The sequence below is a fragment of the Halictus rubicundus genome, unplaced genomic scaffold, assembly GCF_050948215.1.
Source record: "Halictus rubicundus isolate RS-2024b unplaced genomic scaffold, iyHalRubi1_principal scaffold0056, whole genome shotgun sequence".
Lineage (NCBI taxonomy): Eukaryota > Metazoa > Arthropoda > Insecta > Hymenoptera > Halictidae > Halictus > Halictus rubicundus.
In genome coordinates this window covers 157,406-184,740 of record NW_027488597.1, presented here as the reverse complement: position 1 = coordinate 184,740, position 27,335 = coordinate 157,406, and positions in this window count along the sequence as shown.

Sequence of the window (27,335 nt, the reverse complement as noted above, 5' to 3'; positions counted from 1 at the left end):
GTATTAATTTATTGTTCCCTTCAGGGTTACAATTCCATTACATCTCCTTCGTTTCCTCGCTCCTATCCTAACCTTAACCTAACTTACAATTACCTTATCACGCAACACGCAATACCGCAAACAACTAGATACACAAGAGAGAGAGAGAGAGAGAGAGAGAGAGAGAGAGAGAGAGAGAGAGAGAGAGAGACAGAGAGGGAGAGAGAGAGAGAGAGAGAGAGATATTATTCAGTTTCAATACAATAAAATAAAAATAACAATATAGAAATAAAATAACAATCGCCAGAAATACCAAAATACTATCCACGTCTGCATCAGCATTATCACATCCCACTCCTCCAACCCTTTCCAGAAATCCTCATCCTTGATCATCAATCCCGCTACATTCCAAAAAGCCACCTTAATCTCCTTACCCCTCTTCTTTCTTTTCTTTTCTTCCGCCCCCCCCCCCTCCCGCTGGTTTAACTCGCTTGCCCGTTCCCCTGCTCAGCTAACCAACTTTCCTCTATTTCGTCCCATTGTTTCATCTTTCCATTCACCCACATTTTCATATATCCCACCTGCACATTCCTTCCGTTCATCCTCTCCTTCTCCGCTTCCCTTTTAATTTTCCACCTTGCTCTCCTCTCTTCCTCCGTTAAGTCATCATCTAACCTTTCCTTTCTCCCTCTTAACTTGCTCCTCTCCCCCATCACTTTCCTTTTCTGTTCCCTGTCCACCATCTTCACCAGTACCAACCCCCTCCCGTCCTTTCCTGTCCCGCCTATCTTTTTTATCTCGTTAATTCCCTCGCCCTTCAGACTCATCACCTCCCACACCCTCTTCACCTCATTTTTAACACCCGTACCATCCGTTTGCATCCTTCTTATTATCACATTTTTTTTCCTCTCTTCCCTCTCCTTCCTATCCTGTTTGACCTCTAGACACCTTATTCTCCTTCTATTCTCTTCTAATTCTTCTTTTCCCATCGTACCTTCTACACCTTCTCCCCCCTTTTCCCACCCTTCCATCTATGCCTTCCCCACCTTTCGTTCTAGTCTTTCCATTCTCTAGTCTAACCTTTCCCTCCTTTCCACTTCCCACTTCTCTCTTTCCTTTCTTCTCAGCTCCCTCTCTCTCTCCATTTCCTCCTTCACTTCCCTCATCCCCTCTTTTATTTCCCTCAACTCCGTCATCAACTCCCTAATCACATTCTACCAACCTTTACTTAACCCTTCCGACTCTTTCCATTCCCCCTTCGGCGACCTCTTCGTCTTCACACTCCTTTTAAAAATTCCCCTTTCCCCTTCACCCTCGTCGTCCCCCTCCGCCCCTCCGCCCCTTCATCACTCCCACTTTTCTTCCATATAATATCTAAACTGCTCCCACTCCTCCCTCCTCCTCTCCCTAGCTTTCCCGCTGTTACTCATTTCTTCCTCTTCCTCTCATTTTACTACCTTTCAAATTTCCCGCTTTCCCACCTGACTTTATCGTCACCAGGTTGCGCCACCTACCTCTCCTTCTCTCTCTACTCCCGCGTTCGTCACACGAAAATCCCACCAACCTAAGTCTCCTATCCCTCACTCACTTCAACCTTTCTCGCACTCCCTACTCCACCTTTTGCCCTTCTCCCTTTTTCCCCATCTACACCTGCTCCTCTCACTCCCTTCTCCAACACTCTCTCACCTCTCACAATGTTCACCCTTCACTCTCTCCAACAAAACCCTCTCCACTCAATTCATACACCTCAATCACTCTCGCAACCGGAAACCGAAGTCTGTTTAGTTTTAGACGTTTGCGTAGTTTTAAGACATCATATTTTGTATTATATTATTCTATACTCATAGCAGCTAACTACACAACCATTGTAGCACGAACACGATAGAACATAAGAACAATCCTATAGTTAAGTTATCAATCCACCAATCCCTACCAATCCCATCACACGTAGCTTCCCGCTAAGCACCTCACCCTAAGCCGCGCGACGACGCTCGGTAGTACGTCATCGCGTCCAGCGATCCCCACTCCGAGCGTTAATGCCTCCTACCCCACCATTAATTCGTGCCCAGACTCACCCTCGCTCCACTGACCCACTCATCGCCGAAGGAACCGAGTGTGGCCCCTTGTCGCGTCGCGACACCTCAGAGTGAGACGACAACAAATTCTAAAACGATTCGAACGGGCCTAAAAGCCAAACAAGGCGAAGACCGCGTCCCGCCTACAACATATTCATGCGAACAAGCATATGGTGAAGATCACGTTCCACCTAGCTTATACAAACATCTATATAAACAATAAGGTGAAGATCACGTTCCACCTACAGTGTGCACACTTTATACGAATCAGCGTCAGGTGAAGAACGAGTTCCGCCTGTAACGCCTATCAATACACAACCCGATCAAATACGTACAAAATACGATTAAACAAGATTCGGCTCACTCTGAGGCGTCGTCACAGCGTAGCGTAGTCTATGAGCCGAGGAGACATGCGTTCCTTCGAGTGTATGTACGTAGCCGATGGCTCGACGTCATCGATGCTACGTCATAAACAGTTGAACCAAGACCTGGTCATGAAGTGGGGAGGTCCGTGCGGAAGTCAGTTACTCCAGAGCCTTCTAGACGAACACATTGCGAATTAACAAAAAACAAATCTCTGTACAACTGTATAGCAACCAGTCAATAAACACCACGCCACCGAAAGAGTATTCTTCATTCCAAGAAAAAGCGAAACCACGGAGCGTGCACGATCGCTTCGACGTAGGAGTTTCTACATACAACACCCCTAATTAATTAATTAGTTCGTTCCGTCCAGAACTCCACCGCGAGACGACGTCTCTTGGAGCTCTTCCGCCTTCCCCTTCCCCGTCTTATTTCAAGCGTTGCTATTTCTTTCGCGTACTATAATTAAACCATAAGTGCAAGGTGTATATATACACAGTTTCGTTATATTAAATAATCATTATATTAACCACGTCTCGATTTAATCAAATCCCCACCATACGTCGTATGTGATTTCGCCAATTGTCATTTCCGATATCCGTATTAAATCTGTGTTCTCTTCCGTACGTCTGCAGCCTATCAGTGGCTCGGTACACCCTCCGAGAAAACAGATTGTTTATTGAACTGAATCTGAGTTCTTATTCGTACCCCCGTAGCCCACCAGTGGCCCGGTACGCCTTCGAGAACCAGATTTTTCCATTTATTTCGTAGGTGTTTTAGTTCGCGTACATTGTTCTATTGAGAAATCACATGCCTCGTCGCGCTGGCCGGAAATATCAGCTGCGGAAGCTCGCCCGTGAGTACGGCCTAGCAGCGGCAGGTCAGGACCAGTTCGTGCGGTTGCTGGGCGCGGAAGGGGCCCTGACGATCGCCCGCGTAACTAATTTTTCCGGGAAAGTGCGCGTCGTGACCGGTCAACGAGAGCAGATCCCCTGGAGGCCGCCCGCCCGGATCACGCTGGCTCCTGTCGTCCGTAGCCGAGAGAGGGCCCAGTCTCAGCCCGCCGAGCACCCACAGGAGCCTCTTCCACGGGACGACCAGCGTCCGCAACACCGAGCTTGAGCAACACGACCAGCGAGCATCGTCCGAAGGAGACTAGCCCGGTGAGAGTCAGCCGAAGGGGTTTGGTCCGCCGAGTGTCGGCCAAATATTACGCGGGTCCGAAAGTCTCGTGTCCCGAGGCAGACACGGTTATACTCGCCGTGTGGACTCAAAAGCTGAACTATTATTATTGGCGTCCTGTCCGCGACCTCGTGATTCGCGCGATCGACCGCGGGACGTAAAAATGTTTAATTTTAATTTTAATTTTAATGTCTACTTTGAATGTTATAATAAATATTAACAATAACAATAAAATATTGCTTTATTCATTAAAATTTATTTTATTTTAATTAACATTTATGAACATCTCTAAGGCGTCTAAAAGATGTCTAAAAGACGTCTTACAGTCGTACAGTTTTGTAACAAAGACGTTCTAGAGACGTTCTAGAGACGTTCGGGAGACGTTCGTAGGACTTTCAAGACGTCTTTAAGACGTCTATGTGCTATCTGGGTGGTGAGACAACAATGCGATGGAAAGAATACTTAATTAACGCGCTCGATATTGACGTTCGTTTTAGCAACATCTTTTAATCTGTTACAATTTGTTAAACGGAAGACGTCTTCTTACGAAATGTGAGAAACACACGGTTACAGAAGCGTGAAGAATTTCTCTCTGAATCGTACGATGCATTATAATATCGAATGACTAGGTGTGCAAAATTAATTTGATTTTTCTTTTTGCACAAATGAAATCGTGATTGCCTCACACGCGCGACAATTTCAGCGAACGTCTCTGTGAATTCATTGACGGAAAATCAAATAAAACAAATGGATAGCAAATAAAGCAATATTATTTTCAACATTCGTAACACGATCGTTATTACACAGTTTAAATAAAATAGTATTTTGAAAGAGAAGTGAAGGTTCAATGAGTGAATTGCTTTATTGTTCGAATAAAATTCTCTGAGCTTTCGCGAACGTGGATTTATCGAAATAATAAAAAATGCTTTATTCTCGAAGTATGCAAACGATTTGAAATAAAATGAATCGTTTATTGCAATAATATTTTGATCTGGCTTTAGAGCAGAGCTGCCTAGACGCACCTGTTGCTGTTCCTCAATAATCGACGCAGAAAAGACGCAGAGTGTGAGTGGGTGACAAAGGGCGAACGCTACAAGTTCTGCCACAACTTGATTTATCAACGAGTCGGGCTCGAGGAATGCTTAGAGGTGCATTATGAAATAGAAGAGTCCTTAAACAATTACCCTGAACAACTGAAAATATTTTTAGAATAGTATATTTTGTACACTATATGGAAAACGGTAAAAATATCACGAGAAGTACTGGCTTGAGTGCAAAAAGGTGCTTCCAGGAAGATTTTAGTTAAAAGAACACTTCCACGTCAATATATTCAATTTCTTCGTTTTGTGTATCCTTTAGGTCAGATTTTTCCTGCAAAGAATGTGGCACATACCTAAGGCTCCCTCGTAACAAACTGTGCATACGGCGTTAACCTTGTGCATACTGCGTTTTTTCAGCCACATTCTCGAGCGGTATCGTTTTCCATTCAGCCGGGATGCAAACGATTCGATCGGAGGAGTTCGAGAACGCAATGAAATCTGTTGGGGCGAAAGATGCATACGTGCGTTGCAATGCTACCTGGTGATTCCGTTTCCACTCCCTATTCGATGATAGTGTTGTACCAGTATTACAGCGTCGTGTAATGTATAAAACTGTAACGACCAAAGACATACAATCTGTCACCGTAATATTCGGACACTTCTAAAAAGACTAATTTTTAAAAATTGGATTAAACGACCTTAATGTTTTTAAGATATTAGAAGAATTAATGTCCTGAAGTAACACAAATTTTTTGAAAAAATTGCAATTATTTTTTTTTTAATTTTTTTTCGTAGAGAAAAATCTCAGTGTTACTTTTTATTATTTTTCTTTACTCGGGCCTGTCTTGAATATTTAACAACTGCATTTGGTAAATATTTGTCATGAACACGAAATTTTCATTTCTCATTGGAAAATTTCTAGACAGAGAAAATCTGGGTCGTATTTCTTCTTACTTGATCGTTCCGAGGTACTTCCTCGGATAAATAAATTCCATGTTTTCCCAGCACGTTCTTGTGCAACTCAAGTGTTTTATTTTGCATCATTATTCTAGTACCATTATTCCGTGATTGCGTTTGCACAGTCTCGTCAGCGATCGTAGATTAAAAATCATTTAATCCGTCGTTTTTACACGGCATCTAGTTTTAGTATTAATGCACGAACTATTTAAACAAATCGATATTTGAGAACACTCAAAGGGTTAAATTGAACATTGAACAATATTTATCTGTACAATTTTCGTGTAGAATGAATTGTTTCCACTATTTACTTCGAGTAATGTCCTCCGTTCGACCACAGATCACAATTTCAGAAGTTTAAGAAAGAGTGGTCGGTTTATTTTGGAAAACTTTGTTGAGTAGCTAAATTGTTCACTGAAAAAACAGAACGTCTTGACAATTTTTCTGTGGTACGAACAGTTTCCTTGAAATGGAGTCGTACACATTAGCACAGATTCCAATTTCAGGAATACAAAAATATTAGCAGGGGATTGAAATTGCGTGTCGATCCGTCTCGATCACGATTTCTGAGTCATATGCGACGCATTACGAATTTCGCATTTACCGTGACGTGGTTCCCGCAGATTGATTGAAATTATTCGGCGTGTCTTTCCCCGTTGCTTCGCAATTGTCAGGATTCTTTATGCGAACGCACTATTTCTTGACGCCCTATCAGTGGCCCATTAGCCTTGTAATTCGGTCTAAGGGCATTTTTTACCATCTTATCCGGCTATACCCTTTGAATAGTTACGGACCCGACTTCATTGTTACAATGCAGATTATTATCTCCATAACTGTCGCAAAGATCAGTACCATGACTGTCAACATTTTCGTCCCCACTACTGGGGAATCCCCCTTGATATCAGTCAAGCGGTAACCACGCTCGGCGACCGAACCAGCGAAATGACACCAAACGCGATATAATTACGATTACAATTACTCGTGTAATAAACGATTCAAGTCTCAGGCGTGAAAAGGTCGACGAATGTAAACAAAGGAGAAGCAAAGTGTCGAAGCGTCGAACATCAGTCCCTTTTTGTCTTTAAATCGCTATCCTTCTCTACGTTCGGGACATTACATAGAAAATGTAGCACTTCTACTAGAACTGTCGCTCGGCAGACCCGACAATATGTCTGTTATGGAGATACCCCTGTAGTTTACAAAGACTGAAGTGGTTTCAGTAACGATCTCCGCCAACGTTCAGCCCGTGATTCCACCCAGAGTACCCCAACAAGCTCCGGTACCGTCGAGGGAAAGTCGACACGACGCGACGCGACGCCTCACGTTACAACTCGTTCAACGTTTCCTCGTTCTACTGACAAAACAAAGGACATTCATTCGATTTCAGCCAACCATTCGTCTTTCTTATTGTTTCATGCTCGAACCGGGAGCCGCTTTGAAAAACCTGTTGGCCCACGGAATCTCGCTTCAAGCATGATCCGAATAGCCTCTAGATCCAGTTTGATTAATATTGATCCTCCCGTATCACTGTTTTACTCTATATTTGTTCAAGATCGATTTCATTAGATCAGTTTCTTATTAGTTCATGGTATGTCAATATGTTCCATGGAGCAACAGTGCTTTATGTAAGGTAATTAACAAGAGAACCGTTCTGGATTGTAGATGAATAAATAGTAGACGGTGGGCTTTATAAATTTATGATAAACATGAAGAGGTGAAGTTGAAAACAAGATTATAATTTCAATAATTGTAGGATTAAGAATAAAAAGTGACTGATGTGTGTTGCCTTATAAAAATTACAAGAGTGAATTTATTTAGGCGTTGGATAACTTGAAGTATACGCTTCGTTTCTGTGGCTACAGTAGCAGAACGATTCGTATTTCTTTATTTTTATTTTTAAACGTGGTGGCAACCACCCCTGAGATAGGACAGTACATTGCACCCCCCGGTCCCAATGGCGGTGGTGGGGTTTAACTGCGCCCACCCAGCAGTGGGGACCGACCAGCACTGTTGTGACGTTCCACAGCGCAGCGGCTTGCCATCTCGTTCAGAGGGAGTCCCGCTCTCTCTCTCTCTCTCTCTCTCTACGACGCCTTCTTCTGCGACATTACTATGTCGCACGAGGAGAATGCTTGCTACGGGGAAAACGTACTGTAATGAAGTGGGTGCGCCTCACGATCGCGTTCCGTAGATACTCGGTCGGATAGGCGTTAGAATTAAACAAAGCGTTTAATTTCTTCGACTAACACAAGAACTCTGACACTTTATTGTAGTTTTGCAGGCTTAAATACTATTTCCTATCGGTACGGATGCGTTGGATTTTGGGGGGTGGGTGGATACAGTTATCAGATATTATCTACTAAGGGGCGATCGGTGGCTGCTTGTTCGGTACATAAAGTCTCATCGGTTCAAAGGTGTGCTAATTGTAAGTCATTCTAGACGTTACACGTTTCGTATTCCTGAGCCTACGCCAAGTCAACCGAAACATAATGAATTACTTTAAAATAATTAATAATCAATTTCTAAATAGTAAACTTCGCGCGATGTGAAGGTCAACCCGGTTTCTTTGTCGCTGATATTTAGGGGTGTCTGTCGAAAATTCTCTTTCGCGTGGCTATGTCCTTCATACTTTACTGTCAAGGTTTGAGACGGTCGAATGTCATTATATGTTCCTGTAGTGTTCTTGTTTCTTTTCGTGCTGGATTCATTCAACTGAAAAATTGACTGGACTAACCACAAAAACATAAAAAGCTTCGCTGATAAAGTCTTCAATAGTATAAGATTTATTTTATCCGCAACATTATCAATATACTAATATAACATATAAATAAAAATGTACTTCATGTCTATTCTCTGTCTATGTCTTCTGCATAATTAGTATTCACCGGTTAAACTACCTCGTAACGTAACTTTTAACACAGTACAACGATTTCCAAACTGTTTCTAACATATACTCTGAATTTCTGGCACGTTCAATGTTTGTTACGTTGTTTCGTAGAACAATAGCTTGAAATCGCTACAGTGGCGCGAAAACGATGGTTAATTTCTCGCTAGTACATGTGCGGAAATTCGGATATGCTCAAAGACAATTTTAACAAAATTTAACATTTAGCATCCTGTTGCTCTGAAATAACGATTAACTCCACTAAAATCAGTACTCGACATGCTACAAAACTATTTACATGAAACTCTATATCACTTAATGCAGAATAAATATTTGCTAGGGTAGACGACATGTTCGATTATGCTTGACGCACTAAATTTAATGTTTTCAGATTGTAAGTATCATATGCGAGTAATAAAAATAAAATCAATACAAAGAAAAATTTGTAAATCACATACGCCATTGTTCTTGTTCCTATGTTCATTATTGAAAATTTCTGTAGGTAACGGAAGACTCAATTTGTTAAAAATAATAACAGTCCCTTGGAGGCTCTGACCACAGCAAATTTAGTAGAGTTTACGTTAGGTCATTAAGTAAGCAGAAACTTCGAATTCAAGCTTTGATATGAAATGTTCTAACAATGCTGCGACGAATGCAAATAGTTAGTAATAGCAAAGGAATAGCAAATAATTAATAATTGGTACAGAACGATGCACGTTATCCGATCTAGATTTTTATTTCTTACATCGAGTTTCGTAAAAATTCAGATCCACCTTGCCTGAAAAGTATACCTTTTTTCTAGCTTTTGCTATATTCAATTCATCTTTTGCGGAGGAAAGAAGATTTTTCTTCCATTTACATTAATCTTCGACCGTGATTAGCTCTGCTTGTCAGGGGCACGTAATCCCGGTTAAAAATAAAATTCAACGAAGCACTTAGTTCATGTGACCGCGAACTAAGTGCTCCAGAAATGCGGCTAATACTATTTGCTGACAGAACTGTTGTAATAGCAAGAGTGGTACGATGAATTTGTCACTGGTACGTGCAGCATGAGTCGTGTCGCGTAGTTCATCTCCTGATGTCGTCCATCACTGTATTAGCCACCATCTAAATAACTCTGAGCTGCCACTCTGGACATCATTTATATATGTATAGTGCTATTCAATGTATACAAAATAATTGGGAACAGAACAGAGTTCCATCACAAAATAAGTGTCATCTTACGAGAGATCAATACATTTCTGTCCCGAAATTTTGATTCGTTTGTGCAGTGACTGAAGTCGAGATCCTGCAATTTCTGTCGGGAAATCCTAGCCGTCTCCGGCCGCCTGTTGCTCGCGCAGCGTTAACTTTGTAGCGGCCATCGGCACGTACAATAAAACAGTTGGTGTGCAAATGGTCGGGTCGGTCTGACGAGGCGAGCGACAACGAAGCTATTTTTGAAAAAGCCGTTTCCAATCCGTGCAATTGGAATGTTTGGACTATACATGTCTCGTAGTTTAGAATCTTTTGTTCCGAGCCTCAATAGCAAATGCTAGTATCATAAACGTCCGAGTTTCCGGAGGGTCGCGCCGACCGATGTCCGAGGGAAAACCCGCTCTTATCATGAAACCTCCACGGTCACACCTAACATTCCCGCAAAAGTGCATCTCAAGTGCAAGGAATGGTAGAGGTAATCAGGCCCAAAAGAGAAACCTGATTGGACAGCGATTGTTATAGATGCTGTCAAATTAGCGAATTTTTCCGTCAAGGACACGGCCTGCAGAGTTTTAATAAAGGATCGTGAAAAACGCAGAAGCGAAAGGTCTTCAGGCACGTTGAGATACAATGAGCCAAGAACAGGTGTGGAGTAATGCCTGTGTCACAGCAGTGGGACCCTGGACTCTTGACCATCTCGGCTCGGTTTTGTAGAGGGGCGGTCTATTGATCGTCCTGCGAGTGGAATGATTTTTAGTGGGTAAGCGTGACCCGACCATCCGTCATTACCCCCTTTTGGAGTGTGCGTAACGCACTTTTTTGACCACTCTATTTATAAAAAAAAAAGACGCTACGTTGAGATACAGGTCTCTCCTGATCAAATAACGTACATTGAAGTCAGTAACTGGTATCAAATTATTGAAAGAACGCGCGAACCATAAAGTAACCTCAACTTTAAAATTTCAAGGTTTTCTTTTCAATCAGTTTCTATCTCGGTCGCGGAATCATCGGGTACATATGTTCATTATTTGCAATCGTATAATCCCGTTTCACTCAAGATTTGTGGAAATTATCCGCACAACTTATTTCGGTGAATCTTCTTCGGAAAATAACAAATACTTGACCAATTGTGACACCAGTCGTCGACGAGCGGACAAAACAGTCCAACGCGAACATTCTGCACGAGCAGAGGTTCCTGGACACGAGTCGCAACCGAGCGTATTTATACCGTGTACCATTATGCTACCTAATAAACCACACTGCAAACGAATCCCAACATTTATTCACCCGTGATCCCATATGTAATTAATTCCATGAGTTTTTCGTCCTCGTGTATTCATTCCATGACATGTAGATGCTGTCGTGCAAACACGGCTGGCGGCCGGAATCAAATCAATACAGCAATACACATCCCTTATTGTGGTGCGTTCCCTGTATACGTTTCTGGAATGTCGGATGTATTATTCAATGTATCTCTGCGGAAACCGTCATCGTGAATTGACATATTCGGCTGCGAATCGGGAACCTAGCCGTACGATGCGACAGCCGATTTGTCGAGTCCTGATAAAGAACAGCCTCGACCAAACCGATGACTCCTTATGAATCCATATCGTGACTCAACTGCCCAGCTCCAACACTTCTAACTTCCCGAGAACTTCGAACAATTGAACTTACAGCACCGTCTTTGGTAGGCGAGTACCCGAATTAGAGATATAAGGAGAAGCCTAACTGCCTCTGATTGCGAGTTGTTACTTGGGATGCTCTGAATTTTGAAGCGGTATCAACTACTTCAAAGAGTATGTTAATTTCAATAGGTGAGATCAGTTCAAAGCTGAATTGATTGCTTCAAATGGTTTGAATTAAAAAATTTGGAACAATGCCATTTCACTTGAATTTAAAATTATTAATTTGAGCAGAACAAATTTTAAAATTGATCTGATTGGTTCGAAATGGGTGTAGTTCTTTTGAATGCAAATATGATAAGGGCGCATAAGGTCTCACACTGAAATATCGTACCTTTCACCAATGGAAGTCATAATACCCACTTGCGAAGCAATGTACACACAGTTTGAATGTCAATATTATAAGAATGAACACTGGAGGAGGGGCAGGTACCATGTAACTTTGATAAGTTGTTGATTCGATACCTGCATTCAAATGCATGCAAATAGTTGGGTTCTACGCATACTTTAACATAAATAGGATTATTTACTAATATTTCAAATTCTATTCTATCCAGCTTTGAAGAACAACACAATGAAAAAATATTTAAAATACTATTTCAAACAGTATAGATTAATGTGTTTCAAATCAAATGCTACTTTAAATAGAACGAAAAATTTCGGCAAATAAAATATTTTTATTTTGATAACCAGATACATAACATACAATATTTTAATGTTGTATTTCAAATATGTACAGTCGAGTCGGTATTTAAGTTGACGCGGTCGAATTCGGAGTACGCGATGCTGTTTTTTTTAATATGGTTTGTACTTGACTTTCCTGGTGTTCTGCTTCTGTTTACGGTAAGCATGGGTAGTGTGACAGTCAATTGTAGAGTTTCAAAATGAAAGAATCGCGGAAAGTGTAGTAATTACAAATTTCTAAAATTCTTGTCTTTTCGCCAGACGGAAAGTAAGTTGACGCAAACAAATTTTTTACTTTTAATACAAATTCATGAGTACAATTACTTATTAATTATATTAGTATACGTGGCTGATTATAAAATATTTGTAGCATGTAATATCTATAATAATGGAAAGGAGCGAACGCTTCGTGGCCGCGGAAAGGGGCAGTTCTCCGATCTCCCCTGATATGGGGCGCCTACACCACCCTCGTCGAGGCTCCGTTGCAAGTGGCAGGACCGCCAAATTAAATGTCGGCTGTTCGACAGGGGCCTTCGTCCCGCGTCGTCGGCTCCGGGTTGTCTGGCCTGTGTGTGGCGTCACCATTCTCCGAATTGACCGGTGCACCGGATTTCTCGTATTGACCATGGTACGTCGATGGATGGTCCCGCGAAGCGAGGCGCCCTTCGGTATAGTCGGGAGGTTTGTTGGTGCCTTTAGGAAGTCCCTGAAAATTCGATCTAGAATCGATCCGTCGTACTATTCGCGATAACGTTATTCTCAACAGTCCGGTCCTTCCGCTCTTTTGCTCGAAGCGGTAAAGTGACGTCGCAATTTTTGCAACGTCACAATCTATATCTTGTCCAATGAGACGAGGCAGTAGACGTAAGCATAGCCAGTCGATTGGGACAGAGTTGAGGTTATCCTTCTGTGACGTTGCAAAATTTGCGACGTCACTTTCCCGCACAGAGCGGAAAATCGGAAGGACCGGGCTGCCGAGAATGGCGTTATCGCGAATAATACGACTGCTGGAAGGGTTAGAAAGCGCTCTCCGAGGAACTTCCGGATCGATCTTAGATCGAATTTTGATAGATTTCGCTCGCGCGGAGCATGACCAGGTTTCAGGAACGTACTAACGGCACCAACATGCCTCCCGACGATACCGAAGGGCGCCTTGCTTCGCGGGACCATCCATCGACGAACCGTGGCCACTACGAAAAATCCTGTGTACATGTTAATTTAGAGAATGGAGACGCCACACACGGGCCAGACAACCCGGAGGCGACGACGCGGGACAAAGGCCCCTGTCGTGCATGGAACATTCCTTTTCGCGGTCCTGTTGCCGCCTCACCTAGTCACTTGCAAAGGGGTCTAGGTGTGGGCGGTATAGGCGTCCCATAAAGGGGGAGATCCCAGATCGACCCCGCCGGCCGCGAAGAGCGGCCGTCATGATTTTTCGTCTGTGGTCCCGGGTCCGAAGACCAGTCGAGGACCTGCGTTCTCGGATTTTCGCGTGCGTAGCGCGCCCCATTAGGAAAAGTCGGGACTAGGGCTTAGGGTGGGGATAACGAGGACCCCGTCGTCGCGTTACCGTCCAGCGAAGGATCACTGCTGTGGTAGCTTCCGTCACGTCAAGCATCGTTGCGTACCGTGCGAGGTCCTTTCCGTTTCTCGAGTATCGTCGCGCGGCACAGAGACTGCCGAGTACCGATTTTCGTCCCGCGATGCCGCGCCGCACAGTGGTGCCAAGGCGGCAAAAAATCCATTTTATAAATTTTCGATTTTTATAAAAAAAAAAATTATTATTGTATAGCCTAATAGTGCGTGCATGATGTGCCAAAGTCAGATTAAAAAAAGAAAATTTTTTTACGGAGATATACGCATGGTAAATAACCATTTCCTCGCACCTGGGAATTCATCAGTTTTCAGTGAGATAGTTATGTAATTACTCCGCCTATAATTGAATACTTAGGGATCTGCAAATCATATGGGTTATTGCAAATGGCTTCATCTATTAACTGGCAAAAAAAATTTTCCAAAAAAAGTTGTTCAACATTAAGTAATATGGATTAACCTGAAGTCCCTTTGCGTTACGCACATTTTTTATTTATGGAGGAATATAAAAAATCCTTTGAATAGCTTCGATCTGGAACTAATCGTTTTGGCCAGTTATAATACTGATCTAGCTTTGTGCAAAATTTCATGAGATACTTCGAGATGCTTTCGTCGCAATTTAAGTCTAAATATCAACTTTCGGAATTTCCAAGAATGAATCGCGCGGAAGTGACCATTATTTGATGTTTCAGGTGAAATTTTTAAAGGTATTCAGGAATCAGCCGTTAAAATTTCGGCAGCTCGCGCACCATACAAACACGGCTCGATCCACGCATCGATCATGCGTATCGATCAACAGCGCCACGTCTAACCGTTACGATTACGAATCGAGTCGATCGTAACGGGGCATTCTTGATCGACACCTCGACCAGTTTAGACGCAACGGCGACAAGCGTTTTTCTTTGCTCGAATATCATCGCGAACGACAGTGTAACCGCGCCTATCGCGTTCTGTGAATCGCTCTCTAGAAATTTGCGGCAACGATTGTTCTCGTGCCTATCGCGGGACTCTTGCCCTTTATCCGTGAGCATCGCGACCCGTTTGCACAATAAAGACATTTTGTACGTGATCAGTGATCCTGCTTTCCTACGAACACTCCCACTGAATATCCTCGTCAGGATAGCTCCAGCTATCCACGCATCTTCGCCAAGCTCAAACAAAAGGATACATATCAGATAATAAAAAAAAATGTGACATTCATAGTGTTACGATGGAAGCTGACGATTGCGGCGATCGAGAGAAGTTGGCCGTCGTATCGATATTGTGGTATCCGGCCAACGGGGTTGTTGTTAAGAAGAAGACAGACGACAGAATCTCTCGAGTCGTCGAAGCGAGAGCACGCACCTGTATCGCATCTTTTAACATTGTCCGTTGACAGCGAAAATAAATAGTTATTTAGTTGTTGGTAGTGTTCGGTGTTGTTGTTTGGTTGAGGGATGTGTTCGCCGGCGAGGCGGGGCCGAAGCCTCCGCAACAATACATATAAAAAAATATTTATCATAATAACAATTTTTTATGTTAAATAAACAAAGTTTTCATTCACTGGACCACTGTCGCAAAGATGCAACAGGTATTTTTTGGTAGTGCTCCAATGAACGCTATAAAAATAATTTATGTAAGGTAACAAAAAATTGTTGTTAAATATTTTTTTATACATAAAAAATTAATAAATCATATGCACTTCACACTTTTCTTTATTATTTAGAGATATTCCTAAAAAATGTCACCTGGAACATCATATAATCGTAACTTCCGCACGATTCACTCTTGGAAATTCTGAAAGTTGATATTTAAACTTAAATTGTGGCGAAGGGTCTCGAAGTATTTTGTAAAACCTGACGAACAATAAATCATTAGAGCCCATTTCGTACTGCGTCATTTCCGACCTGCGCGATCCGCCCCGCCGTGGGGGCTGTCCCCGTTATTCCCGTGTCCGAACCCCGGACCGCTTTTGCGTCTCTCGTCCTTCTCGCGGTTCTCGAAGGCACGACTCCCGCCCTCCGCTTCGGCCGAAGCGGGTGAAAGTCTCCCGCGTTTCGCGTGGCACCCTTCCGGTGCCTGACGCCCAAGCAGAAGGCTCTTTTCGGTTTTGAAGTCTTCGAGAACTGGTAGTACCGGGAGGACCGCGTATTCACGGCCGTACACGGCTCGGCCTCAATGCCTGTAAATTCCCGGAGTTGGCCCCGTTTCCGCCTTCCCACGCGGCGGAAAGGGCCAACGTTACAAATTGGCACCCGAACAGGGACCTCTCTCTCCAAAAGGGCTTGCCCGATAACGGAGAGAGGCACGGTTATGGCGACGGACTCGCACAAGTAGAATCACGATCCGATTTTCTTGAAAATGGCGCGAAGCGCGTAACGTGACACGGTACCGATTGTAATTCCCCGGCCAAATACGGAGGACACGCTCGACTGCGTTCCGTGCGTTTAGCGTTTTCTCCGAGCGAGCTTCTCGAGGAGAAGCCAGTTGCGACGAACCAACTCGATCATTTTATATCATTTTGTTTCCATTGTACTGTATTTTGTATTGTATAAATTTCCTGTGTTTGGGGTGTACGTCTCGGAGGTGAAGGGCGAAAACGTGCTCCGTGCTTTCCCGTATATAACATCATCACCCCATCCCATATTCGTGTAGAACGTAGTCTCTTTTATTGTTTTTTTTCTGATACCGCGCACATTCCGTTCCCGTCGCGAACTAAATTTCGCGACCTTCGATCCCGCGAACAATAGGGTTCCACCAACATTTTAAATTGGAATGCGGGGTGAAGAGGGAACTGGGTACCGCGAACAATAGTCGTCTGCGAGGCAAGGCCCAAGGTATCCAAGGCGAACGGTTAAATTTAGATAAACTTTTCCGGTTTGAATAGGGAGATCATCGGGTCGTCGATTCGGACGCGGGACTAAACACAGCGGGACTGACGGGACTAACTTCGGGCCCCCGCTTTTCCTTCTCACAACAACCCTTTATACCTGAAGGAAAGTAAACCGCCCCTTAAAACTACAGTTCTTGGAAGCGGCATTTGTTGCACACCAACACCACTAAATATCGATTTGTTTAAAAAGTACGTACAATAACACTAAAACTAGAGGCCGCGTCAAAATGACGGATTCCAAATTGTTTAATTTACGGGTGCCGAGATGCTGTGCCAACGTATTCACGAAAGATCATTCAAGAAATATATTTGAATATATTTATGGTACGTTTATTGGAACAAAATACTTGAAGGTATAGTAGCTACTCATACCACGCCTGGTACTTGAATAATGATACAAAATAAAACAATTGAGTTGCACAAGAACCTGCTGTCAAAACACGGAATTTATATATCTCACTCAGCACCTACATGGTGTAGATGGAAATAAAACGATTTTCTCTCGGTAGAAATGTTCCAGCATGAAATGAAAGTTTCGTGTCCATTCGTGCGTTATTGCATTCTTTTGAAAGCCACTTGAAAGCCATGCCCGCCCAGTGTCGTTTTCTCCGTCAAAATAAAATGCAATAATAACGACAATGAAAGCTAACGTTTCAGGCGATGCACTTTAAAATTTCGCTGAGGGTGATCGAAGTCGCCCCGATCAATCGTCTTGTATCGAAAGAAAACTGTAGACGGTAATAAAATTTGATTTTGAGTTCGATAAAAAAATATTATGTCACTAGCATGTGACCGACGTGTTGGTCAAAGTGTTAACGAGAAATAAAATCATAATATATTAGAAAATTGGAAAAAAGGAAAAGGGAAGATGAACAGAGATAAAATGGTGTTCGAACATGTGTTAATAGAACCGTCGAAAGTTTCATTAGCCAAAAAATGAAATGCGTCTCGATGCAGTGCCTGCATCCGAATGGAAAATGTCCTCTCAACAGCGTGCACTGTGCATGAATTATATATGCACCGTGAACGCACTATATTAACCACCTCAAAGCTTTAAAAAGTTTCTCGGTGGTGTACCGGGCCACTGGTGGGCTACGGGCGTACTAATAAGAACTCAGATTTAATACGAATATCGGAAACGGCAATTAACGAAATCGCATACGACGTATGGTGGGGATTTGAATAAATCGAGTCGTGATTAAGATAATAATTATTTAATATACGAATACTACATATATACACCTTGAATATTACACGAAAGAAATAGCAACGCTTGAAATAAGACGGGGAATGGGAAGGCGGAAGAGCTCCAAGAGACGTCGTCTCGCGATGGAGCTCAGAACGGAACGAACGTATTAATTATTTAGGGACCACGCTGGGCTCCATCGGTACTGAGTGGGTCAGTGGAGCGGAGGAGAGTCAGTGCATGAATGGGTGGTGGAGTAGGAATCGTGAACGCGAGGTGAGGGGATCGCTGGACGCGATGACGTAGCGCCAAGCGTCGTCGCGCGGGTTAGGGTGAGGTGTTTAGCAGAATATATTACGAGAGCGGGAAGGTACGTGTGGTGGTAAGGTGTCTTTTGTGTCGGTAAATATCTTCACATTCAAATTCGTGGAATTTAAAAGGTTTTTGTGTCAGCTTATTGAGAGCATCGAATTAAAAAAATAATTTTTTTTTTAAGGATTATTCATCCCAGGCTAAACGAACAATGATTAACAAGACCGTGGATTTTATAGATTCGTGTTAAAAATGGATGGATCAAACGCAAAACAGTATAGAAGCAGATAGAAAATCTAGAAACGCTTAAACGATTTAAAAGGGAAATAAAGGTCTCTGTATCTTTCAACAAACGCACGCGATATTTATTTCGCATTAAAACTCGCAATATATTGATTAATATGTCGACCGAGCGACTCACCGATTTTAATAAACGCGGATACGTCCGGCCAACGGGCAAATAGACCATCCACACGATTATACACATGTTACGTATGGAGACGTTTCTCCACGTTCATTTCGATTAGAAGTTCTAATCTCTTTTTCTGAGAACGAAAAGCGTCCCAACAGGCCCCTTGTTAATAATTGTACTCCGGCTGGACGCAGCTGGCACGAAGCATGATTCAGTAACAGCACCGTACGATTTCCTAATATGGAAATCTTCAAAACATCCCCTTCTGGAATGTTTTGTCAAGATAGTCTTTGATAGGAAACATCCTGGCTAACCCTTCGTTTTACCCCTATAAACAAAAGATCCAGCTGCAAACCTTAAACTCACTAGAAACGACAAATACGAGTATGCGACCGTAAAATAAAACAGATACATTCCCCTCTCATTTTTAGGGTATATAAACCCATGCATTTTCATCCTCTTTGGTTAGTCGAGAAGCGGTTCAATCAAGATTCAGACGCGGTTCAGTACTCGTGCAGTCACGTCGCGTCAAGTCTAGTGAGATCGGGTTAAAGTCCCTTTCGAATCAAAACGTAACCTTATAGATTCCGTCAGTTCGGTATATATTCTATTTGGCATTCAACAATCGCTATCTAACCCCGCATTGCCAGTGCGTCAACACCGTGCATCATTAGGTAACAATTTCTCTAATTGTACACTTACTACATCCACTCGCGACACAAACAATCACACTTGTAACTATTCCAAATCAGAATATATTTGTCTTGTTTGTTAACTCGCGTAATCTACAACCTTTAATTATTGCCTGATATCCTAATCTAATAATTGAACGTTCCCACATGATACAATCTTACCGCTCGGATTGTATCCATTAAATTATATATAAGTTACGAGGCTTACTAATCTTAGATTCAATTCAACGAAGATTTCTCCAACCTAGTGGCTCCCCGGTTTCGCATTGGGTGCGTCCACGAAAATTATACCATCCTAGCGGAACCCTGATTTCGCATTGGGTTCTTCCGTATCCTAGCAGCTCCCTGGTCTCGCATCAGGTGCGTCTGTGAGTTATCCACCTTCCTTTGAATCGGGTTCGCCGCGTGTCTCTCCTAGTGACTCCCCGATTCCGCATTGGGTGCGTTCACGAAGTTTCATCCTCCTAGTAGCTCCTCGGTTTCGCATCGGGTGCGTCTGCGTTTGACTCCAACCTCCCAGAGGTTCCCTGATTTCGCATCAGGTGCGTCCTCGACGTCAATTATCCTAGCGGCTCCCCGATCTCGCATTGGGTGCGTCCGCGTACTTAACTAACAAATTGAAACCATATTCCTGGGGTAACAACCCCTCGCCGGCCTCTCGCGTTGCTCGCAGCCCTGGCTCGTAACACACAAAACGCGATAAAATAAATGCGTCATTTGTTGCGAACGTGATTTTTATTTTATTTCCAATCTCGCGAAATCCCATGGTCATTTACGGAAGAATTGGGTTTTAATATTGTTTGCTACATTCGCAGATTCATGCTTGACCGTGAATCAAGTCAGGTGTCAAAAACAGAGCGTTGCTCGCGAACGTTGACGCGAAGAAGGACGGAAATTGAATTGTCCCGATAAAAATCGCAAAAATTCGTTGAAAATTAAAAGTTTAGATAGCATTGTTCACCCCTGCTATTCCATATTCGAACGATTTCCTCGAAGATGCACTTTGCGACCCACGATAAAACACGGCGGGAACTCTGTGTAGCGGCCATCGGCACGTACATTTAGTACCATTTGGCGTGCAAATGGTCGAGCGAGTTTATGGAACCCGTTGTCCCACAGCTGTTTTTGAGAAAGCCGTTAGGCGTCTTAGCAGTTTTTGTTATGGCACGTATTGGCCATTAGATTTTTACCATCGGCCTCAACAGCGCGTACGGGTATCATAAACCTCGAGTTTTCCAAAGGGACCCGGAAACTAGGCAGGTAGGCGATAGCCGGCCGCGCCATGCACCGCGGGCCCGTCGGAAATCCCGCTGCATTACCGGAATTACGGGGTCGTCCCCGCGTTTAGAGAGACCGCGCCAAGGTCGGGAAGAGTCCCCGAAAAAGGTACCTGATTGGCTAAAGAGGCTAATTCAGTCCCGGCCAATCAGGACGATTCAGGAATAGGCAAAAAGCCTGGGAGAAGAAGACAGAACAGAAACGTTTCGACCAGAGATCCGAACACACCTCGCGTCGCGTATAAGTTAGAACTCTGTAATCGACTAGAATAAACCAAGTTCCTGGGTCGAACACGCTGGGGAGATTTATTTAATCCAGACCCACATATCCGTACATCTGTATTAGTCAGGGGTTGCATGAGTGCAGCTGGAGTGGGATCTTTACATTTAATCGATGGTATCATGGATCACAGAGTCTATATTGACATCCTTAAAAATCACCTCCATTCTAGTTCAAATAAAATGGGACTTACCAACAATTTTATATTCAGCCATGACAATGATCCAAAGCATTCTGCATATAATACTAGGCAATGGATTTTATATAACACACCAAAATACTAGAAGACGCCACCACAATCGCCAGACATTAATCCCATCGAACATCTATGGGATTAGTTGGAGAAAAAGATTCGTAATCACAATATTACATCTAAAGAAAGTTTAAAAGCTGCTTTACTAGAAGAGTGGAATAAAATAGAGCCTGCTACAACATCCAACTTAGTACATTCCATGCCAAGAAGGCTCGAAGCTATTGCAAAATCAAAAGGCAATCCCACAAAATATTAAACCCTTAAATATTTAGTATATTTTCATAGTTCTTTCGTTTGATATTTGACTGTATGAATACTTTCTACGCGTCTGTTTCTGCAAATTTATCTGTTTTTATTGATTCTTTTGTAATTCTGAAGGGAAATAAAATTTTGTTTACGCAAAATTTATTCTACAAACATCTAAGAATATTTATTAATCATTTTTCCTCATAAAATTTATTATTGGCATGGATATACACAGTTTTACTTTCAATTTGTCACTGTACGAATACTTTCCACACCGACTGTATGTTTAGGTCTACTATACGCCATCGCATTCCTGCTAGGGAACCTTCCGTCTAACCATTTTTAGGTCATTATAGACAAGAATTCAGAAGTTTTCCATATACATTTTTTCGTGTCGTAAGACAAAACGATGCAATTTATGTAGAATTAATTCTTCTATTTTACTAATTATTACGTAATTGAGTCATTCCACGCGATATCGAACGCTTTTGGGAATATTGTTTCGGATTTTGTTCAAATTTGAATACATATGCATGTTGTAGTCTTTAATGACCTATTAAAGAATCTCAATGGATTATTCGATATCTGAAAAACTGTTGATCCTACAGATGTGTAAAAAAAAGTGTCAACTGAGTCAAGTGAAAATGATTTTTTAACAGCTTATAGTGGCAACATGAAAGAGTATCTATTGTAAATGGTGTCAGTTGGAAAAGATGGTATTAGAAAGGTACTCTATTTTTGAGTGTCAGACCTTATGTATCCTCAGCACATTCGCATTCAAAAGAATTACACCCACTTCGAAACAATTAGGTCTATTTTAAAATTTGTTCCGCTCGAATCAATAATTTTAAATTCAAGTGAAATTGCCCGGTTCCAAATTTGCAAATTCAAACCTTTAAAAACAATCAGTTCAGTTTTGAACTGGTCGAAGTTCTTGGGAAGTTACAAGTGTTGGGGCTAAGCAGTTAAGTCACGATATGGATCATAAGGAGTCATCGGTTTGGTCAAGGATGTTCTTTATCAGGACTCGGCAGACCGGCTGTCGCATCGTACGGCTAGGTTCTCGATTCGCAGCCGAATATGTCAATTCACGATGACGGTTACCGCAGAGATACATTGAATAATACATCCGACATTCCAGAAACGTATACAGGGAACGCACCACAATAAGGGATGTGTATTGCTGTATTGATTTGATTCCGGCCGCCAGCCGTGTTTGCACGACAGCATCTACATGTCATGGAATGAATACACGAGGACGAAAAACTCATGGAATTAATTACATATGGGATCACGGGTGAATAAATGTTGGGATTCGTTTGCAATGTGGTTTATTACGTAGCGTAATGGTACACGGTGTAAATACGCTCGGTTGCGACTCGTGTCCAGGAACCTCTGCTCGTCCGCTCGTTCACGACTGTCGAATTTTTGTATTCGACATGATTTTCGAGTGTTTCTCTGCGGCCTTCCGAGGACAGTCGGCGGGCTGGCGGCGCGTTGGTTGCACGGGCCGGCACATACATATTAATTATTATATATGTGGTATTGTTCGTGTTGAATTAATTGATCACAATTGGTGAAGTATTTGTTGTTTTCCGACGAAGATTCACCAAAATAAGTTGTGCCGATAATTTCCACGAATCTTGAGGGAAACGGGATTATACGATTGCAAATAATGATCACATGCCCCCAATGATTCCGCGACCGAGATAGAAACTGGTTGAAAAGAAAACCTTAAAATTTAAAAGTTGAGGTTACTTTATGGTTCGCGTGTTCTTTCAATAATTTGATACAAGTTACTGACTTCAATGAACGTTATTCGATCAGGAGAGACCTGTATCTCAACGTACCTTAGTTTTTTTTTATTAAGAGAGTGGTCAAAAAAGAGCGTTACGCACATCCCGGAAGGGGGTAATGTAAAGCTCACGTGACGGATAGTCTGTCACGCTTACCCACTAAAAATCACTCCACTCGCAGGACGATCAATAGACCGCCCCTCTACAAAACCGAGCCGAGATGGTCAGGAGTCCAGGGTCCCGCTATCCGTATTTCTCCTGGCTCCTGTGACACAGGCATTACTACACACCTGTTCTTGGCTCATTGTGTCTCAACGTGCCTGAAGAGCTTCCGCTTCTGCGTTTTCCGCGATCCTTTAGGAAAACTCCGCAGGCCGTATCCTTGACGGAAAAATTCGCTAAGTGGACAGCACCTATGACAATCGCTGTCCAATCAGGTTTCTCTTTTGGGCCTGATTACCTCTACCATTCCTCGCACTCGAAGCGTACTTTTTCGGGAATGCTAGGTGTGACCGTGGAGGTTTCATGATAAGAGCGGGTTTTCCCTCGGACATCGGTCGACGCAACCCTCCGGAAACTCGGACGTTTCTGATACTAACATTTGCTATTGAGCCCCGAACGAAAGATTCTAAAATACGAGACATGCATTGTCTAAAACATTGTAATTGCACGCGTTGAAAACGGCTTTTTCAAAAATAGCTTCGTTGTTACTCGCCTCATCAGACCGACCCGACCATTTGCACACCAACTGTTTTATTGTACGTGCCGACTGCCGCTACAAAATTAACGCTGCGCGAGCAACAGGCGGCCGGAGACGGCTAGGATTTCTCGACACAAATTGCAGGATCTCGACTTCAGTCGCTGCACAAACGAATCAAAATTTCGGGACAGAAATGTATTGATCTCTCGTAAGATGACACTGATTTTGTGACGCAACTCTGTTCTGTTCCCAATTATTTTGTATACGTTGAATAACACTATACATATATGAATATTGTAACATGTGCGTTCAGAGTGGCAGCTCAGAGTTATTTAGATGGCGGCTAATACAGTGATGGACGACATCAGGAGATGAACTACGCGACGCGATTCATGCTGCACGCACCAGTGACAAATTCATCGTACCACTCTTGCTATTACAACAGTTCTGTCAGCAAAAAGTATTAGCCGCATTTTCTGGAGTACTTAGTTCGCGGTCGTATGAACTAAATGCTTCGTTGAATTTTATTTTTAACCGGGATTACATGCCCCTGACAAGCAGAGCTAATCACGGTCGAAGATTAATGTAAATGGAAGAAAAATCTTCTTTCCTCCGAAAAAGATGAATTGAATATAGCAAAAGCTAGCAAAAAGGTATACTTTTCAGGCAAGGTGGATCTGAATTTTTACGAAACTCGATGTAAGAAATAAAAATCTAGATCGGATAACGTGCATCGTCCTGTACCAATTATTAATTATTTGCTATTCCTTTGCTATTACTAAGTATTTGCATTCGTCGCAGCATTGTTAGAACATTTCATATCAAAGCTTGAATTCGAAGTTTCTGCTTACTTAATGACCTAACGTAAACTCTACTAAATTTGCTGTGGTCAGAGCCTCCAAGGTTCTGTTATTATTTTTAACAAATTGAGTCTTCCGTTACCTACAGAAATTTTCAATAATGAACATAGGAACAAGAACAATGGCGTATGTGATTTACAAATTTTTCTTTGTATTGATTTTATTTTTATTACTCGCATATGATACTTACAATCTGAAAACATTAAATTTAGTGCGTCAAGCATAATCGAACATGTCGTCCACCCTAGCAAATATTTATTCTGCATTAAGTGATATAGAGTTTCATGTAAATAGTTTTGTAGAAAGTCGAGTACTGATTGACGGAGTGGAGTTAATCATTATTTCAGAGCAGCAGGATGCTAAATGTTAAATTCTGTTAAAATGGTCTTCGAAACATTTCGAAATTTCCGCACACGTGCTAGCAAAAAATTAATCATCGTTTTCGCACCTAGCTAGCTATCTCAAGCTATCGTTCGGCGAAACAATCGGAACAAAGACGGTATCGGGCCAGGCGAGTCTGGTTGCCGGATGTATAGCAGGCCCATCCTCGGCTGGTTCGCACCGGGCCTAGATAAAAATCATCCGGGTAATTCCCGTCCTATAAGAGACAGGGTTCTTCCCGGGACGTGGTAGCGGTCGAGTCGCTACAGCTTGTTTAAATCAGACTGAGATAGTTTAACCGGTGGATGTATGAGGCAATGAAATTGTTTTAATAACTAACAGAAGACATAGGCATTCTCTATCTGAAAATGAAAATATATGTTGGAACTTGCGTGTATCAAAACAAGCGAACGCGAGCGAATACGAACGTATCCGAATAGACGAAGCAGACGCGCTTTGTCTCACCTTTTGAATGTTTACAACTGACACGCAGTTCAACCGAAGTCCTTGCGAATATCGGTCGCGTTTAGCCTTATTCATCTATCCATTGCAACCAAAGTTCCAACAGTATATTTTTATTTCAATGTGATATTATTAAATTAATGATATTCCGGATAAAATACATCTTATATTACTCAAGACTTTATCAACGAAGATGATTATGTTTTTGTGGCTAGTCCAGTCACTTTTTCAGTTGAATGTACCCAGCACGAAAAGTAACAGGAACGCTACAGGGTCAAATAATGGCATTCGACCGTTTCAACCCTTGACGGTGAAGCATGAAATTCAAAGCCACGCGAATAACTATTTTCGACGGACAACCCTAAATATCCGCAACAAAGCGTTTAGTTCAAGTTGTCCAACGTCTAAATAATTTCAATCTTGTCATTTTTATAAGGCAAATGCATCAATCACTTTTTTTTCTTAATAGTACAATTATCGAAATTATAATCTTGTTTCCAACTTCACCTATTCGTGTTTATTATAAATGTAGGATCATACGGACCACGGAATGACAAAAAACCATTGGTATTTTAAAGAGTGAATATATTTAACAAAAAAAAGGAACAAAAGACAAGGTATAAACAAGAGATATTAGAAAGACGCCCCGAAGCGCGCTTCTCCACGTCTCGACGAGAACTGCCCGACACCGAACGTCTCCCAAACTCGCCAGCTCGTCCACATTGTTTGTTATTGTAACGCGGCGGCCGCGATCGGGCCGCCCGGGCCCGCGCGGGTCCTTTACTCCCGCCGACAAACGATGCCGCCGAACGCGCGCGGAACGAAGGCACAAGGAAACGACACAGCCGCGCTCGGGAGTTTATCTTTCACGCGCGGCACTCGAATCATTCTCGGACACGCACTGGACCTACATAAATGTATAAAATCCACGGTCTAATAATTATTCATCTAGAATCTAGAACGTTTATTTTGTTAATTACCTCACGTAAAGCACTGTTGCTTCATGAAACATATTCCCATATCAGGATCTAATAAGAAACTAATGTAATAGAATCGTCGGCCTGCTTCGCTAAATGTTCATGTTTGACGCAGTTCGCGAGCAATCAGTCGAACGTGTTTCCTAGCATCATCTTGAACAAATAGAGAGCAAAAGAGATACACAGGTAGATCAATATCGATCAAACTGTGTCTCGAGGCCATTCGTGTCGTGTTCAAAGCAAGATCTCGTGGGCCAACAGGTTCTTTTAAGCGGCTTCCTGTTCGAGGCTGGAACGAGAGGAAAGACGAATGGTTGGTTGAAATCGAATAAATGTCCCTTGCTTTGTCAGAAGAACGTGAGCCGTCGCTTCGTGTCGGCTTTCCCTCGACCGTACCGGAGCGCTTGCTGAAATGCTTGAAATCCCAGGCTCGTGTTATGTCCTCTTCCGCCCTCTGGGTGGAATCACGGGCTGAACGTTGGCGGAGATCGATATGGAAAGCACTTCAGTCTTTGTAAACTACAGTGGTATCTCCATAACAGACGTATCGTCGGGTCTGCCGAGCGACAGCATATTACAAGTGCTACATTCTTGTGGGAATGATCGCATCAGCTGTGAAGGCCATCAGCTGACCGGGTCGTTGCCCTCGCGTCATAAACAAGCGTCGCGCGTCCGATCGTCGAATGCCGGACGTCTTTTGGAAAAACGCGACGATACGGTCGGAACCACGGAAACGCGATCAACGAGAGTATCACGAGAACGCGATTAACGATTAGAACGATTACAACTCACGGCTTACGATAAAGGATTAACGATTACGACTACGATTTACGGCTTATGTTTAAGGACCACGAATACGGATACGTCTTATTCTTCTTCTCTCGCGATATTATTGTAATTTTCGACACTTCTACAAATAAAGGGCAGATACTTTTCATCTATAAAAATCCTGTTCCTACATTCTATGTAATGTCTCGAACGTAGAGAAGGATA